At 41.7% G+C, this 15,056-nt stretch overlaps 1 protein-coding gene across 2 annotated transcripts in view; it reads left to right on the top strand.

The window, feature by feature from the left end:
- TRERF1 (transcriptional regulating factor 1) overlaps positions 1-15,056 on the top strand; it is a 101,364-nt gene that overhangs the window by 295 nt on the left and 86,013 nt on the right. The gene's annotated exons all lie outside the window — the stretch shown is intronic.

Below are 15,056 nucleotides of genomic sequence, written 5' to 3'. Positions count from 1 at the left end.
GCCGTGCCGTGCCGCGGAGGGGAGTGGAGTGGAGGCGGGGAAGGCCGGCTCGGCGGGGCTTGCCGCGGAAGTTGTCCGAGCGGCGGTCCCGCCGTCCCCGTCACGGCCCCTGGCACGAGTGGCCGGCCCACGCGTGACTTCTCCCTGCCCGCCCCCGCCCCGCGGCTGCCGGCAGCGCGGTCGGCCGGGTCTCGGTATCAGTCGGTGTTAGCAACGAGGCGGTCCGGGGCTGGGCTTCGGAGCCCTTCCCTGCGGCCGGGCGGCTCCGCTGGGTGCGAACTTCTGTTGGAGAAACGTGGATTTCTCCTTCGCTTCCGCGGGAGCGGAACGCGCGGCGGGGCACAGAAGCGCTTCGTTTTGCTGGCCCGTCGAAATACGGGGGGTAACGAGCAAGAACTCTTAGCCAGATGTTTAAATACCAGAGAGGCGATTTGCAAGTAAAATTAATTGGCAGTTAACCAGTTAATAAATGGATAATGCCTACTCATCCTTCTGCTGACTTTACAGAGCGGTTTTCACGTCTGCCAATCAACTAGCCGGCTTGGCTCTTCGAGATGTAAACTTAGCAGGGTTAATACCTTTGCCCAGTAAAATCTGACCCGTACCTGCTGTCCCGGTGCATCAACACAGGTCGTGAGTCAAGTGGTTAGTTGTTGGTTCATAGATTTTTACAGACCAGTATGATAGCAGCGAAATAAATATGATGATCCGTAACTAAAGCATGGAAAACGTCGCAAAGTGCTTAACTGCGTGATTAATGTTTTAAGCAGGTAATCGCTGGGGGTGACGTTTTATGTCTTTGACAGCTGTAATTTTACTGTAAGTATGGGAGGAGGGGAGAGTTCACCTGGCAAGCTTGGGCCTGGCCTGCCGGGCTGCTCGGCGGGGCCCCCCTGCCGCCTGTACCCCTCCTGCCTGGGGCACTGGCCCGCAGAGCTCCCCCAGGGACCTGCCCCCTGCCCTTGGTCAGGGTCCCGTATCACGGTGAAGTGACCCAGCCGTATAATGTCATCGTATGCGTGAACCGTCCTGCATGCGGTATAGGTATGGGCAGCTGTTTGCTGTAATCGCTTATCTACTTGGTGGTCTTGTCCAGATGTTAAATTGGATCAGAATGGAGCCATTTCCTTATTAAGACGCATCTATCTGGAAATAACCCATTTCACTTTGTTACCCGCTGAAGTGACGGGGCATTATGTGCCCTGGTTGGTGTGTTAGCTTTTTTCCTAAGGCATGTCCAAGGCACACATTTAACAACAAACGTGCTGCTTCATCAATGCTCTATGCATGTGTATGTGGCATGGAAGTTAAGCTATGCAGCTTTGCTTGAAGCAAATATATTTGTTTAGAATTTAGATAAGTGATTTTTCATATGAAGAAAATGCGTTGTATGCATTTTTCTTCTATAGCTGGTAGTCTGATACACTTTGGAAAAATTTAAGGCTTAAATATACCCTACTCAAAAGTTTTGGCACAAATAAATGCTCTTGTGATCTGTTCTACTACCACTGATAAGCAGCTTGTGTTTCTGAAGTTGGGAGACTCCAGCAAGGAACTGAGCAGCACCGTCGACATGGTAGTCAAACCAGTGTATCCTGAAAAGCCAAAAAAGCTCAAATACAAGTAATGCCCTTCGCTGTGGAAGTTGGCCTGAGTGAAGAGTGGAGAATCGGCCTCTTGGTGAAATGATAAAGCCAGAGCTTAATCACGCTGCTATTAACGTTATGTTCTGCTGTTGGCATCCCTCCCCTCGGGGAGAGGGATGAGGCCAGGGGGTAGCTTGGTAGCCGTCCTGCCTCTAGTGTTTACATCGCTCCCGCATGGGCCAACGTGAGCATAAATAAACCGCAGCGTGACTAACCTCTCTACCTAACATTAACTCATGTTGTATTTAGGTAGACTGAAAAAGTCTCCGTGTCTTATCCATTTAATTTTCTTGACCTTTATGTTACTGCTGATGACCCGCCTCTGAGAATACTCCAGTATGCATTTAAAAGCATAAAGCGAGTCCTCACTTCAGGTTCGTTTCGCTTTTGGGTAGCATTCAACTAGCCTAGGTAGGAAAAAAGAATTCCTAGATTATAAACTCAGAACTCTTATTACTTCTCTTCTTCTGGTCATTTAATTCTTCCAGGGATATAGTGAGGCTTGTCATTGTAAATTGAGCTTGTAACTTGGGATCTGGCAGGGAGTATGAGCAAAATATAAGAGCAGCAGTCCTGGAATGTACTGTAGGTCTCTTAAAGCAGTGAGATAATATTTTGCTGTCAATATTTTCATCTTATTTTATTTTTGTTTGTTTGTTCTAATCAAGTGGGGAATATGTCGCTTAAAAACTCACTCAGCAAAGTGTTCAAGAAGTCTCTTTTCTCCCTTTTCCAATACCGTAATAGGACAGTAGTAGAAGAAGGGCCCTGGGATCCATAGTGTCATTGTGAGATTCTGGTGCTGGAAGGTTGTGTCTCCTTATGATGTGTCATAATAACTTGTGAGATAAGGCAGTTTCATTTCAGCTTCCTTAAAAATAAGTGCTTTTTTTAAAAAAAGCAAGCAGTGTTTGATAGATACAAAATAATCGTTGATATGGAAACAATTTGTTTCCTCCTCTTGCATTTTTTTGAAGCCGCATAGCTTCCAATGAAAAATTATCATCAGAATTATAATTTTTTCTGTCCCTAAAATTAAGGGATCCTTTTGCCTCTCCTCCACCTGTAAGATGTAGGCAGAAGCATCTTTAAGTGCACATGTAAATTCTGCCTGGTGTGGCTGCCACCCGCTTGGTTATTTACCTAAGGTGAGAAGCACGAGTGGTCAGAAGCGCTGACTTCCATGACACGGCTTAGAAGAGTAGTGTTACTGCATGTGTGAGTATTTGTAGGGTGGGGAGTGAGGGAGCTGCACTTGAAACTAAAAAAATGAAGGCAGCAAATTCCATACATTTTGCTGCATATGAAGTTATAAAACCTCTTCTTAACTTGTCTGGCTCTGAGAAACCCGTTATTGTAACCAATTGCAGGGCTGTGAGGGGAAATCAGGCCTTCTAAGATAAAGACAAAAATAGCGCATTCAAATATATTTTAAGAAAGGCGGCTCTTCCTTCAAAGAGTAGGTCTGAGCGTGGTTTAAAGAAAGGTAGCAAGAATTTTATCAGTTTTGGTTTGTTCTTTAACTCTTTGCTTGAAACCAAACAGATTTAAGAGATCCATTGAATTTGCTTTTGAGCAGCATACATTTATTTATGTGCCAAGTTATCCTGTAGAGCTTGGGGGATTATTTCCCCTTAGCTCTGGAGATGCTGAGAATGGGCTTTTACGCCATCATGTCCTTGCTGCTGCCATTGCATGTGTGTCACTAGGTAGCGTGTGGTCCAGCCCAGCCGGGAGGATGAAGTGGGTAACATGGGCGGTCGCAGCGGTGCTGGTTCTTGTTGGATATTGGCTTCTGTGGGCAGAAGGAAGAGTATATCTGACAGCGGTTTATTTTCTCTCTTTCTGGCTTGGCATCATCACTCCGTGGTGGTGAGGGTGTGGGCTCACCTGGTCCTGCTCAGAACAGCAGCAGAAAATAAGAAGACATGGATTTGTGTGGGGGAAAAACTGGAAAACGTGCTCAGGTTACAACCTGCTGCCACAGAAACTAGAGGGCAAATACGTCATTTATGTTACTTTCTTCTCAAGAGGATAATGGTTTGGGGAACCCGGGGCATGCTTGTAATAGGGATTTTTTTTTAAAGTTTAAACCCTCCATATTAGAATGGGAATGTTGCAGGGTTTTGGCGGAGTCGCGTAGCGTTGGGTATATTTTGAGGTTCTGAGTGAAATGAGTCTTGTGGTTTCAGCTTACTCTGTAACAAAGAGTAACGTGTCTCACACAAACAGCCCACCTAAGTTTTCATAGTTGACTGACGATTTGCTCTGGAAAGACCCAAAATGCTGATATGATGCAGACTCAAAAGGTAGTTGATTTTTTTTTATTTATTTTATTTTTGCTTTGCCTTTGTCCAATTTGCAGTTTAAATTTTGTTAGAATTTCACGTGAATCACTGATCTTCAGCTTCCTAGCTGCCTGTCAGCTGGGCTGGTGTAGGTCACTTTCCAGGCACAAGGCCACAAGTGCTGAGTTTCCCTACCCCGCAGATTCGACCTTTCTAGAGCAGCCTTACTGGGCCTTATCAAAAATTTTCTCTTGTCTTTTTAGTTCAGCAAGAAAATGGTTGCTGTCTTTCCCCTCCCTCTCCTCATCAACTGCTCATGGTAAGATTTTTGATAGAGCCTGCATTGTGATATGTCCTTGAAGTGCAGTGCTGCAAGGTTTTGTTTTGCTTTGTCTTTTTTTTTTTTTCTCTTCATGTTTAGACTTCATTGCATCTATAGCAAAGCAAGATTGTTGCAGATGGTCTTTTTTGATATTTGGGTGGGTTTTTTCATTTGTCAGAAATCTCCTCTTCAGTAATGAGGAAAAGATCAGACTCGGGTACTAAAATCTCCAGCTAACCCTGGAATGTAAAGACTGCAAAAATATGAATTGGGGAAGGATTGCCCCAGCAGAAGGGGGATAAGTTAAATGTTAAATTATCAGCAGCTCTTTTTTAAAAGGTCCCAGACAGTGAGAGGTTTTTGTTCACACTGTCTGGCTTACCAGGGCTCCTAAAGGACAGGGTCCATTTGAGGTGCAGAATTTATTTTAGGTACTTTCTCTTTAAGTGAATATCAAATTCTCAACAACTTCAACATGGGACTGTGGAAAGAAAGTATCCAGCCCTGTGAAGCAAGTGGCTATTAAGTTTAAAATGTGATAAGGGCTGAAGTTCTCTGTGTTTAAAAAAAAAAAAAAAAAAGTAGTAATTTGACTCTTAGTTGGCCATAAAAGATGCTGTACAGACCCATTTTTGTCTTTGTTCTCCACTCCCCTCCCCCCCCCCCCCCCCATTTTCATTGATGGGGAAGTTTCATTTCCTTTATTTATATATTTTTAGTGTTTGTGTGTTTGGGGTAGGTGGGGGAGGATAGGAGGGAAGTCTGTGTTCTAGTTTTTGTATTTAAAAGAAAAAAAAATAGCTAATGCTGGTGTGTTTAGAAGTGACCTTAAATACATCCTCCCCTTTAAAACAAAAATTCTGCTGGTAAAATAGTGCATATTAGGGGATTAAGGGGTTTTGCAACACTTCTGTGTGGGTAAGAGTCCTGTCTTGAGTTCCAGTTGTGCTAGCAGAAAAGTGTTTTTCCCAGTATTGTCATATTTCATATGCCAAATCATAACTAGAAATGCCTTTTCCTGGAAGGATCTCTGTTTACACTTGGAGGGTTATGCCAATTACAGCTATATTAGTAAGTCTTTTTTTTTTTTTTTTTCTTTTTTTTAAATTTTACACTTGACCTAAATAGTAACTTCTTGCATTTTCTTAACAGAATACACACTACAATCCTGGCATGTAGTTTTGGACTGGTCAGTAGGGGAAACCCTGCTCTCCTGTGGCACAAATGCATACGGGCACTCTTGCAAGAGTATGATCTTAAGTGGATCCTAGTGAAATGAATGGTCTTAGAGCTTTGCATAAGTTGAAATAGCCCTCTGCTCTGCATGCAGAATTGAATACAATTTATTGGTGAGCAGGAAATACATTATGAAGTATGTTTTTCATATGTCATACTATTTTTTCCTCAAGGAGATCCCATGTACTTTAATTTTGAATACAGTTTTTAAATCCTGCAGATTATATAAATTTGTGAAAGTTTGGAGGCATAAGGTAAGATGCTATTAATACTTATTTTAATCAGAGACTAAAGATTATTTACTTCTTTGGATAGTGCAGCCGTGCATGAAGAAGGAGCACGTAAATGGGGCTTCTTTGGCAAGAGTCTGTAGCTGCTGGGTGTTCGAGTAGGACTGCTGCTGGCAGTGCTGCCTACTGGACTTCTATGGCCAGTGCTTCGTCTCTGCCACTACCCTGCTGTCTCTCTTTCTGCTGGTGGAGAAGATGTCCTGGTGAAAGATCCTGTTTCTACCAGACACCCACGCCCCCAACCAGTAAATAGTGTCATTGTTATTTCATAAGCAAATTTGCGAGCGGTTTGCTCTTTTTATGCTGTTAAGATTTGCATTGTTAGCAACAATAGCAGTGTATTAAATAAAAAATGGATGGTGACCAGTCTTTAAATGGTTCACATCTGCCACAGGTATGAATAGTTAGAAGACGCTACATAGCTAAACTGAGCTTCCTTTTCCCCAAAACGTAGTCTGCCACAGCCCTGAAATATTCAGGACATTGACTTAGAGTTCCGTAAATATCTTCCCAGTTGCTTCTTTTTGGCCTGCCTCTTTTATGTTTTGTTCTGTCCTGAGCATCAAAGCTGGGCTTACCTTGCAGAGGGGTGGGTGGTGGTCTTGGAGTTGGTGACATGCTACTTTCAGCAGGGAGAGGGCTGCATGTTGTGTTCTCTCCGGAGACTGAAAGCATCACCTTTGCAATGGCTCCTAGGTCACAGTGGGACTTCAAATAACCATGAGCTCTGTGCCATTACCAAAGCTGAGCACAGGAGGCTGTAGTCACCTGAACCGCAAGTTTATGTCACTATGTGTAGCTCAGCATTGAGCACAGCAGTTCTGTTGCTGCTTGCCCCCCTAATATACTGGGGGGGAAATGGGTGGAAGCAGTTCAGATGCTAACCCGCTGGCTTGCTTTTGGGGTTTTTTTGGTTACTTTTCAAAAGCTTTTATTGAGGGTTGCAAAGAAACCCCTGTGTATTTTGGTAAAACAAAATAAATCGTTAATGTTAAGCTACATTGAATGGTGCAGCTTTGCAGGAGCGTTGATACTCCAGCTGTCTCTTTGGCCTGCCATGCAATTAAAATTCAAGCGAAGGTCTCCCACGTGGTTATTTGCATGCATCCTCCTATCTCTGTTTTGTATCTGCAATTTCAGTATGTGCTTCCAGAATTATTTTTGTTCATTTCCAATCATTCTTCAAAGATAACTGGCAAAAACCAACAGGCTGGTTGTGATTTTATAGCAGTAGAAGGTAGACAACTTTGATCTTCTTGTTAAATGAATTTTCTTCATGTGTGGGCTGGGTGTGTAGCGTGTTGATTTAGTTTTTATTGATCAGTGTAAAAACGTGAGTTCAGCATCACAGCAATGATAATAAACAAGTACTTGCAGTGATATTCTAATGAGTTCCTGGCAAAAATAGGGCAGAAAACCATCTCGGAGATTGACGTGCTTTAGTGGTGAGATGCTGAACCAGGATACTTTATATAAAAGGACTGAGTAAAGCTGTTTGAAGCTCTAACTTTCTTTGGCAACACAATTGCTGCGAGCAGTAGCATGCCAAGCGGGGCAGGATGCAGTCTTTTCTGTAAGCATTTGAGTGTCAGAAATGGCATTCTTGCCTCTGTGCAGAAGGACTTTCACCCTCCTGATCACGCCGAGGTAGGACAGGTTGTAGGAACCTGTTGTTAGAGGGTGTCTATGAACACAAGCAGTGAAGCACTAATTACCTTTCAGTCCTCATCCACAGGAATGCCCTGCGAACCATCCCCATGTGTTTCAATAAGCCTGCATGGCAAAGCATCAGGTACAGTGTGGGGCGAGTGGAGGGAGGTTTCTAAATTAGCAGACAATTTATGTCTGGAAAAGTGAGATTCATATTCATAACTACATTAAACACATATTTCTTAGTATGGTAGGGACATATCTCCATTTAAGGTGGTAATAAGCCCTCTAAGCCAAAATGTTTGCAGAAGCACAGGCAGGCAGCTTTTCCCTCTTTTTTCCATTGATGCCGTGTGTTTCCAAAACTGGAAGAGGCTTCTCAGCTGTGGTGATGAACAGTAATTCTCTATATTTTTTCATCAGATAAGCTTGTTTTATGCTGTCAGAGTTCAGTAAATTGGTATCTGAGCTGCATGGATCATGATGAAAAAGTATTGCTGCTGCCTGCATGTGTTTGACAGAAGTAGAAAATGAGAAGCAAAATTTTTCTGAAGTGAGGAAAAGTGGTTTTCTTAGGACTATGAAATTTTGAAAGAGCTGGTTCATAATGCAGCAACTTTAGAAAAGTATTAAAGTTCTATTATAGTGAAAAATCATGAATAAGAGAATATGCCTTGCAGGTAAAACGAAAAAAGCCTTCATCGTTTATATGCTCAAAAACCAAAGATGCATTGCAGAGGATGAATTTTACCCTTCATTTTGCTTGTAGTAAAAAATTAGTCTTTGAAGTTAAAAACAGCTTTAGATTTAAAGAAATAATATGCCTGAAAAGGGAGGTGCACAGAAAAAAGACATTGGGTTAAGTGCTGTTTTGTTAATGAGAAGAACGTAAGTTAAGTCAAATGTGGCTGCCTGCATAGTAAGGTACTGCTTAACATGAGCGGGGATGATAAAATAAGGCCCTAGCAGACTTTTATTTCAATGATTTCCAACTTTCAGAAGAAATTTTAATCTGGATGTTGCACATATATAAACGATAGACTAATACCACAGAATTACAATAATTTATGAAAGGAGCAATACTTTCATGCTGGAAGTCTGTCAGCATATGATCCCTTGGCTAACTACTTGATCGTTAGTTAAAGTAAGGGTTCATTAAAATAACATGGGCTCATCTGGTTTTAAAGACTAGCTCTCAGCCAGTAGGCGATGGTCCAAAAGTAATAAGGTTGCAGCGCAGACGTTGTGGCAGTGGCACATAGATTACTACATAAAGCTGGTTGATGGAAAGGCTTCCGTTGGATTAAGTGTGCTCAGTATTGGGCCAAATTTTTCAATTTTTAGTCATCTGTAGCAAAGCCTGCTCATATTGTAGTCAGTTGAACTACCTGTGTGACTGCTTGAAAGAAGGTGCAAGGTTGGGTCTGTATATGAATGCAACTTTTTGGTGTAATTGTTTTACTCTCTAATAATTGTATTCTTCTAGTCGAAGAATTGTAATTACAAAGTGGATGATAGGCTTCAATTATGTAAAGAAAATCCTTACATTTGAGCCCCACACTATCCTTAGTATAAATAGCTTGCTTTTTTTTTCAGGTAGAACTTTTACTTTCAGGTTATTTCTGGAAAATCTGTACTGCTAATTATGTAAATTGCAAGAAATGAAAAAAGAGAACAAAAGAGCGAGGCATCTTATTTTGGGCTTAAGCAAATGCAAAGTCATATGTGGCCATTCCAGCTGTCTATAGTACATGCCTGTGTTGTTCTGCTACTGCTTTTGTTACCAGTAAACCAGGTCGCTTAAACTGGGCATTTCTCACGGGCTTTGTATGATCAGATTGCCAAATGTTGGAGCTGGGAAGTTTTTCCAGTAGCAGGGTCAGCTTATGCCCCCTAGAGAGTCCTTTCCTGCAGGGCTCCTTCCTTGCGTACACAGAAGTTTCTTGCTGAAAGAAAATGCAGTTGGTTTTTTTTTTTTGCCTGTTTGTTTGGTTTTATGCTGCTGTGTAGGCAACTCCGTGTTTTTTAGCTCAATCCTGTACAATAGCAGTAAGTTTTTGTACCTGCACCTATTACCTATTAAGGCAATAAGAAGCTCTCCTTGAATGAAGGGAAAGCAGATTTCAGATCTGCCTGCAGATCAGAGAGAAAGGAGAATGGAAGAAGTGGTGTTCGAGTGAATGAAGGAACTTTCAAGCTGACTCAGTGATACATGTACAGTATATGCTCTAAAGATTAGTCACCACTTACTGTAAATCTTTCTTTATGGTGCTTGGTGGGCATGTGCCTCTATCAAGCTGCAGTTAGCGAGCTTTGTAGACTGGGAATGCAGGTAAGCGTTATTTCCACAGTATTTTCCCATTGAACAGCAACAAAACCCAATGAAACCTGAAGACTTGTAAATTACTGAGCTAAGGGCAAAAGAAATCTTGTAGTTATCTCATGGTGCTGCTATCTTAATCTGTGAAACTAGTAGGAAAGTGAATAAATTATGCAACAACTTTTTTTTTTATTATTTAGAAGCCTGTGCTTACATGTTATTAATGCTGTTCTGCCCTGTCCTGTACAGGTTGGTTTGATTTTTGGTTGGGTTTTTTTTTTTTTTCATTAGGTAGGTTTCAAGCTGCATTTGTGTAAAACACCAATTTACATGATGGTAACAGAATAACAATTACAGGGAAGGATATTCATCTGTTGAAAACACTATTTTCATTTGCCAAGCAGAAACTTCAGGAAAATTACCCTCCAGGTTGAATTTTCTCATAAATGTTCTCAAGTTCTAAAATTATTTACTGGCATAAAAGGTATGCATAACACTTAAAGCAAAGTTTGTATTAAGGAGTTATCTTGGGGGGGAAAGTGGGGGGTTTTCATTAAAAAAAAAAGTATTTTTTAAAAATGGTAAAATTATTCTGCAGCCTTTTTTGAATTGCCCAAATTCAGTAATTTGGCGGTTTTTTTGTACTTTCAGACTTCCTTTCAGTGGTTTCTTCCCTGTTTGGCTGAAGTTTATTTTTTTTTAATTTAGCTGGGCATCTTTTATAATTCTTAGATGCCCTTTCTCTCTGATCTTCACCTGTTTTGCTTGGCTTGTTTAATCAGTCCTTAGAGAATTGTTAATTTCAGCCATAATCATACCAAAAATCCTTTAGAGTTGTTACAGCAAGTTTTTTTTTTTTATAGTTTGTTTAAAATTACTTCCTCCAAAATAAAAAAAAACAACCCAAACATCTTGTTGAAGAGTGAGAACCAGACTCTGCTGGCACTGCTGGGTGGGATGGCGCTGAGGCTGCGTGCCTGTACAAGTGGTTTGGCTCACTGCTCTCCCAGCGATCTGATCCTGTCATAGGCTTTGAGTCCTCTGAAGAGCAAGGAATGAATGCTGAAAGTGTTATTAAGTTTTTGGGTTATCTCACACTGTTTATTTGAAATGGAGGCCAAGCAATTTACATATCTCTGTATCTTGGATCTGAAAAAAAGATGTTGGTGTTTTTTTTTTTTTCACTAGCCTTTGTGTGGAAATGACATCACAGCTTATGTCAGCTATGCTAAATTCAGAGGTTTTTCTCCTCCCCGTTGGGTTATTAGCTCTGTGCTGTGAGTCTTCCCTTGCTGACTGTGGCACATTGACAACTTCATCATAAATGCTCTGAATTTTGTACGATGAAGACAAATAAAGACCTGGCCTAAAGCCTTTTGAAATCAGTGGGAATGTAACTTATTTCATTGCTATGCGTGCAACTGGACCGGGTGACCCCCTAACACCATGTTGTTCCTGGGATCGCTGGTGCAGCGTAAGCAAGCAAGGGTATGGCGTGTTGCCTTTTGGCAGATCTGGTGACCAGGTCTGGAGTTTGCTGTGGCACGTCGTCGCACAGGTATGTCCCCTCAGCCCTGCAGGTTAAAACCTCCTGCCCTTCTGAGATTGAGTAGGTTTTTTGAACTAAAGCTCTTAGGCTGTGCCTGAATGGCCCATAAAAGGCTGAGCTCCATGGCAGGGAATAGAGTGTGCCTCATCTCTACCAGAAACACCAAGGTTTTGGGGGCTGCCCTTCTGGGGTTGATGCTAGGGCTGCAACTGTGGCAAAGTGTGAAATAGAGGCATGGGGGTTTCCTGTGAGAGCCTGAGGAGCTGGGAGGAGGGAAACAGAAATCACATTAAAGTTGACATTTCAAAAAGTTGATTGCTGCTTTTTTTAATCATAAAGCAATTTTTAAAGTAAGTCACTTCCCAGAGGAAAAATAAATACATTAAGAAGAGAAAAGGGGGAAATGTGATGTTGAATTTATGCATTTGAATGTAGCAGACTTGGTACTGTGATGGTGGTATACCAAATATGCACAGAGACAAAGCAAAAGGATAACAATTGTCCTGACTCTCCTGTTGCTAAATATCCAGCCATAATGTCCTATATGCAGATTTTTATTTTTTTTTTAATCTTTACTATTTTGGGATGTCTGAGGCAGTGAGAAAGGGACTGATCCCAATTACTTTAAAAAAAAATACGGTGAAACAAACCCACCTATCGCCAAAATGGATGTGGAGAGTTTTCCCTTCTCCTCCTGCCTCTCATCAGTGATGCTCTGCTCTGGGAGGAAGGCGAGGAGGCCTCTGGGTGCCTTTAATGGGAAGGCTCGCAGGAACAGCTTTGGACTGGGCTCTTAGCGTGCAAAAGCTATGGGTATCCATTCACACACTTTGTATTTTTTTTTAATGTCTCTTCTGGCCCAGCTCTTCTTCTGTAGCAGTTGAAAAGGGGATGGAGGGGAAAGAGCTGAGGGATGCCCTGGGAGGGCACATGTCAGTATTACCCCATGTGCATGTGTTTGAGTGGTAGGTGCTCGCACACGCTGTGGAGGTGGCCCATTGGAAAACTCTGGTGAAATTACTTGTCCCTTTTAGAGCCTGCAAGGAGCACTTCATCGCTGTAGTTATTTGTGTAGCCATATGCTATTCTTTTTTCTTACATATGTTCTCTGATAATTGTCAGTAGCAGGTGCCTGCGAGCCGAGGCGGAGCAGTATTTAAAAATCAGATGCTTAATGGGGATAAAGAATTGTGTGAGTTTAGCACCAGCAAAAAGGCCAGGTTGAAACCATTAGCTTGTGAAGGTCTTGTTCCTCACAGAGCAACAGCATGTTGGTAGCAGTGCTGGTCCTTCAGCTCCACAGTTCACCTGCAGAGGTGTGACCTTCAAGAACAAGTCAGGAGGTCTGGTTTTGGTTCTGTATATCTGGTTTGGCTGAATCGAGGAAAAAGCACAGTCCCTTCTGATTTGTGCACCAGCCCACAGGAACTGTATTGGATATGTGTTGCACCCCTGCTTGGTGACTTAGGTGGTATCGGCTGGTTGGAGATGTGACATGAAATCTCTAGTTTGGTAGTCTCCCACTCTTTGAACCCACCTTACCCTGTATGTTTGTTGAGCATCCTGAGCCGTTTGGGTTGTATTACTGGTTGCCGTTGCACTGCATGCATGTGTATTAGGTCCCCGCTGGTTACTACTGTGGTAGTAATTGTTGATCTTGCGTCTCCTTCTATCATCTGAAGAACAACCGCTGAGAGGAAGGTGTGGGGAGACTTGTAGTTGTTCTGGACTTGGAACGATGCAGCTGTGTCCACTGAAAATCATTTCGGGGCATTGCATGGCCAGTCCCCCAGTATCCCTCGTACTCCTGTCACATCATCTTCACATCCCCACAGATAGCTCTGTGAATTGCCATTCCTTCTGCATATCAGTTGGGGAGCTTATAGCTGGGTGTAACAGATTTCTAGGAGACTGACAATTCAGAAGTTTCTTGTATTTCAAGGTGTGAGGGAAGACATAATGCCCCTAACATTCTTTTTGTGTGGTTTGGGATTTTTTTCTCCTTTTTTCATTTCTGGTAAAGAACTAGTAAAATATAGAGCACATATGGAAATGGCAGACGTTGTTGTCGGGTTTTTGAATTTTTTTTGTTGTCCTTGTTTCTAAAATTAAGCACATGGGAGTTTGCAAGATCCTGCAAAGAATTCAAATTATATTGTACAGTCATGTGTTCAAGGAATCTTTTTAATCTAGTCACATATATAGTGAACAGATCCAGATCTAAAAAAGTACATTGCAGTAAGGAGAGACAAACCAAATTGGATAAAGACAAGAGACTGCTAAATATCTATGATTGTACTTACTAAGTTTAGGTTTTGCTGCCAGCATTGTGTTGTGTTTCCTTTTTTTTTTTTTTTTTGTTCTCCTTCATGTTCTTCTATGTGTTAGAAAGTAACGTGTGGTATCAGCTGTTCTGCATATCCCTTGCAAAATGTTCCTAACTGAAAACTGGATCACATGACAAAGTAGGTCCCTCTCTCTGTCAGAAAACTAACTGTCTTTTTCATGTGGGTGGGTTATGAATCCATTTCACTTGCATCCATGCACATGGGTAGTAAGTTTTTATTCTGCCACTGTATGTTTCTGTAGTATGTTTCTGAGGTGGGTTGCAGGAGGAGTAGTGATCTCACAGCTTGATCACAAATGCACTTGGTGATGGTCACACGGGCAGAGCTGGTTACAGAATTTGGGTCAGCAGGACAGTATCCTCATGAGCTGTCTGGCACAGGACCGACTAACTGTATTAACTTATGCTAGCTCTTGCTATATATACACCATAAAAAACTTTCTTGAATGTTTTTACTTCTGCATCTCCAGAACCTAGACCTTGAACTACTACAAAACTTCTTTGAGATAGTTTTGATGGCATGTCCTATACCACTTCAGAGCAAGTGCTACTCAAGTCAGACACTGAAGTTAAGTTTATGCTTTGTAACTGAAAAAGATGTATAGCACGTGATGTAACTGTGTATGATATTCTTTTAATTGTTTCTGACAGTAGATTTAATAAAGAGGTCTTGAGGTACGTATACACACACACACACTGAGTGCAGATCTGAAAAGCAATGAACACGGGCATATATGCATTATATTACAATTGTTTTCCCTTGGGGGTTTTGTTATTGTTGTCCCTTTCACAAACTGTGAACCTGTAATTTTTCATGTGCTGTTCTTTGGCTCTCTCTGCCAGAGAGGCTCAATCTATCATGTTAAAAAAATCAATAAGAAGTCTAGAGGCTTATTTATAAAGTAGAGCATGGAGAGAGGGTGCAAAAATTCCATTAAAATGGCAGTTTAGTGCTAGCTACATCTCTTTGGGACTAAGCTCCGATATTTTAAACTATTAAAATTGTTACAAGAGTGCTTTTAAAGTACCACAAATCACAGTAAAGCTTTCTAGTTGAAACTTGCCTTTATATAGTGCACTGGATTTCAGCTTATGTATGTTTTTGGAGTGTCTGATGCTGCCCTCACACACCATTTTAGCATCCATTTTTGAGCTTTATTATAGTTAATAATCTTACAGGTTTATGCGCAAGTGAAAATACGTGGATGTAAGAAGTCAGAATTTATTTTCCTTCAGAAGTGTGAGTGTATGTGTGTCTTTGTGCAGATGCAGCTCTGAGCAAATTCATTATTTTGGGGAAGTCTATAGGCTTCTAATGTAATTCATCAGGATTGCCTGGCTTGGCACATGCTACTTCATTAGAGGAACTTATAAATTCAGTGGCTGTGGGTTATTTTATGACATAGCA

Source organism: Haliaeetus leucocephalus, unplaced genomic scaffold (assembly GCF_000737465.1).
Source record: "Haliaeetus leucocephalus isolate CR32 unplaced genomic scaffold, Haliaeetus_leucocephalus-4.0 Scaffold526, whole genome shotgun sequence".
NCBI classification, from domain to species: domain Eukaryota; kingdom Metazoa; phylum Chordata; class Aves; order Accipitriformes; family Accipitridae; genus Haliaeetus; species Haliaeetus leucocephalus.
The sequence above is the reverse complement of the archived record's forward strand: the minus strand, read 5'-3'. Positions and strand labels throughout refer to the sequence as shown.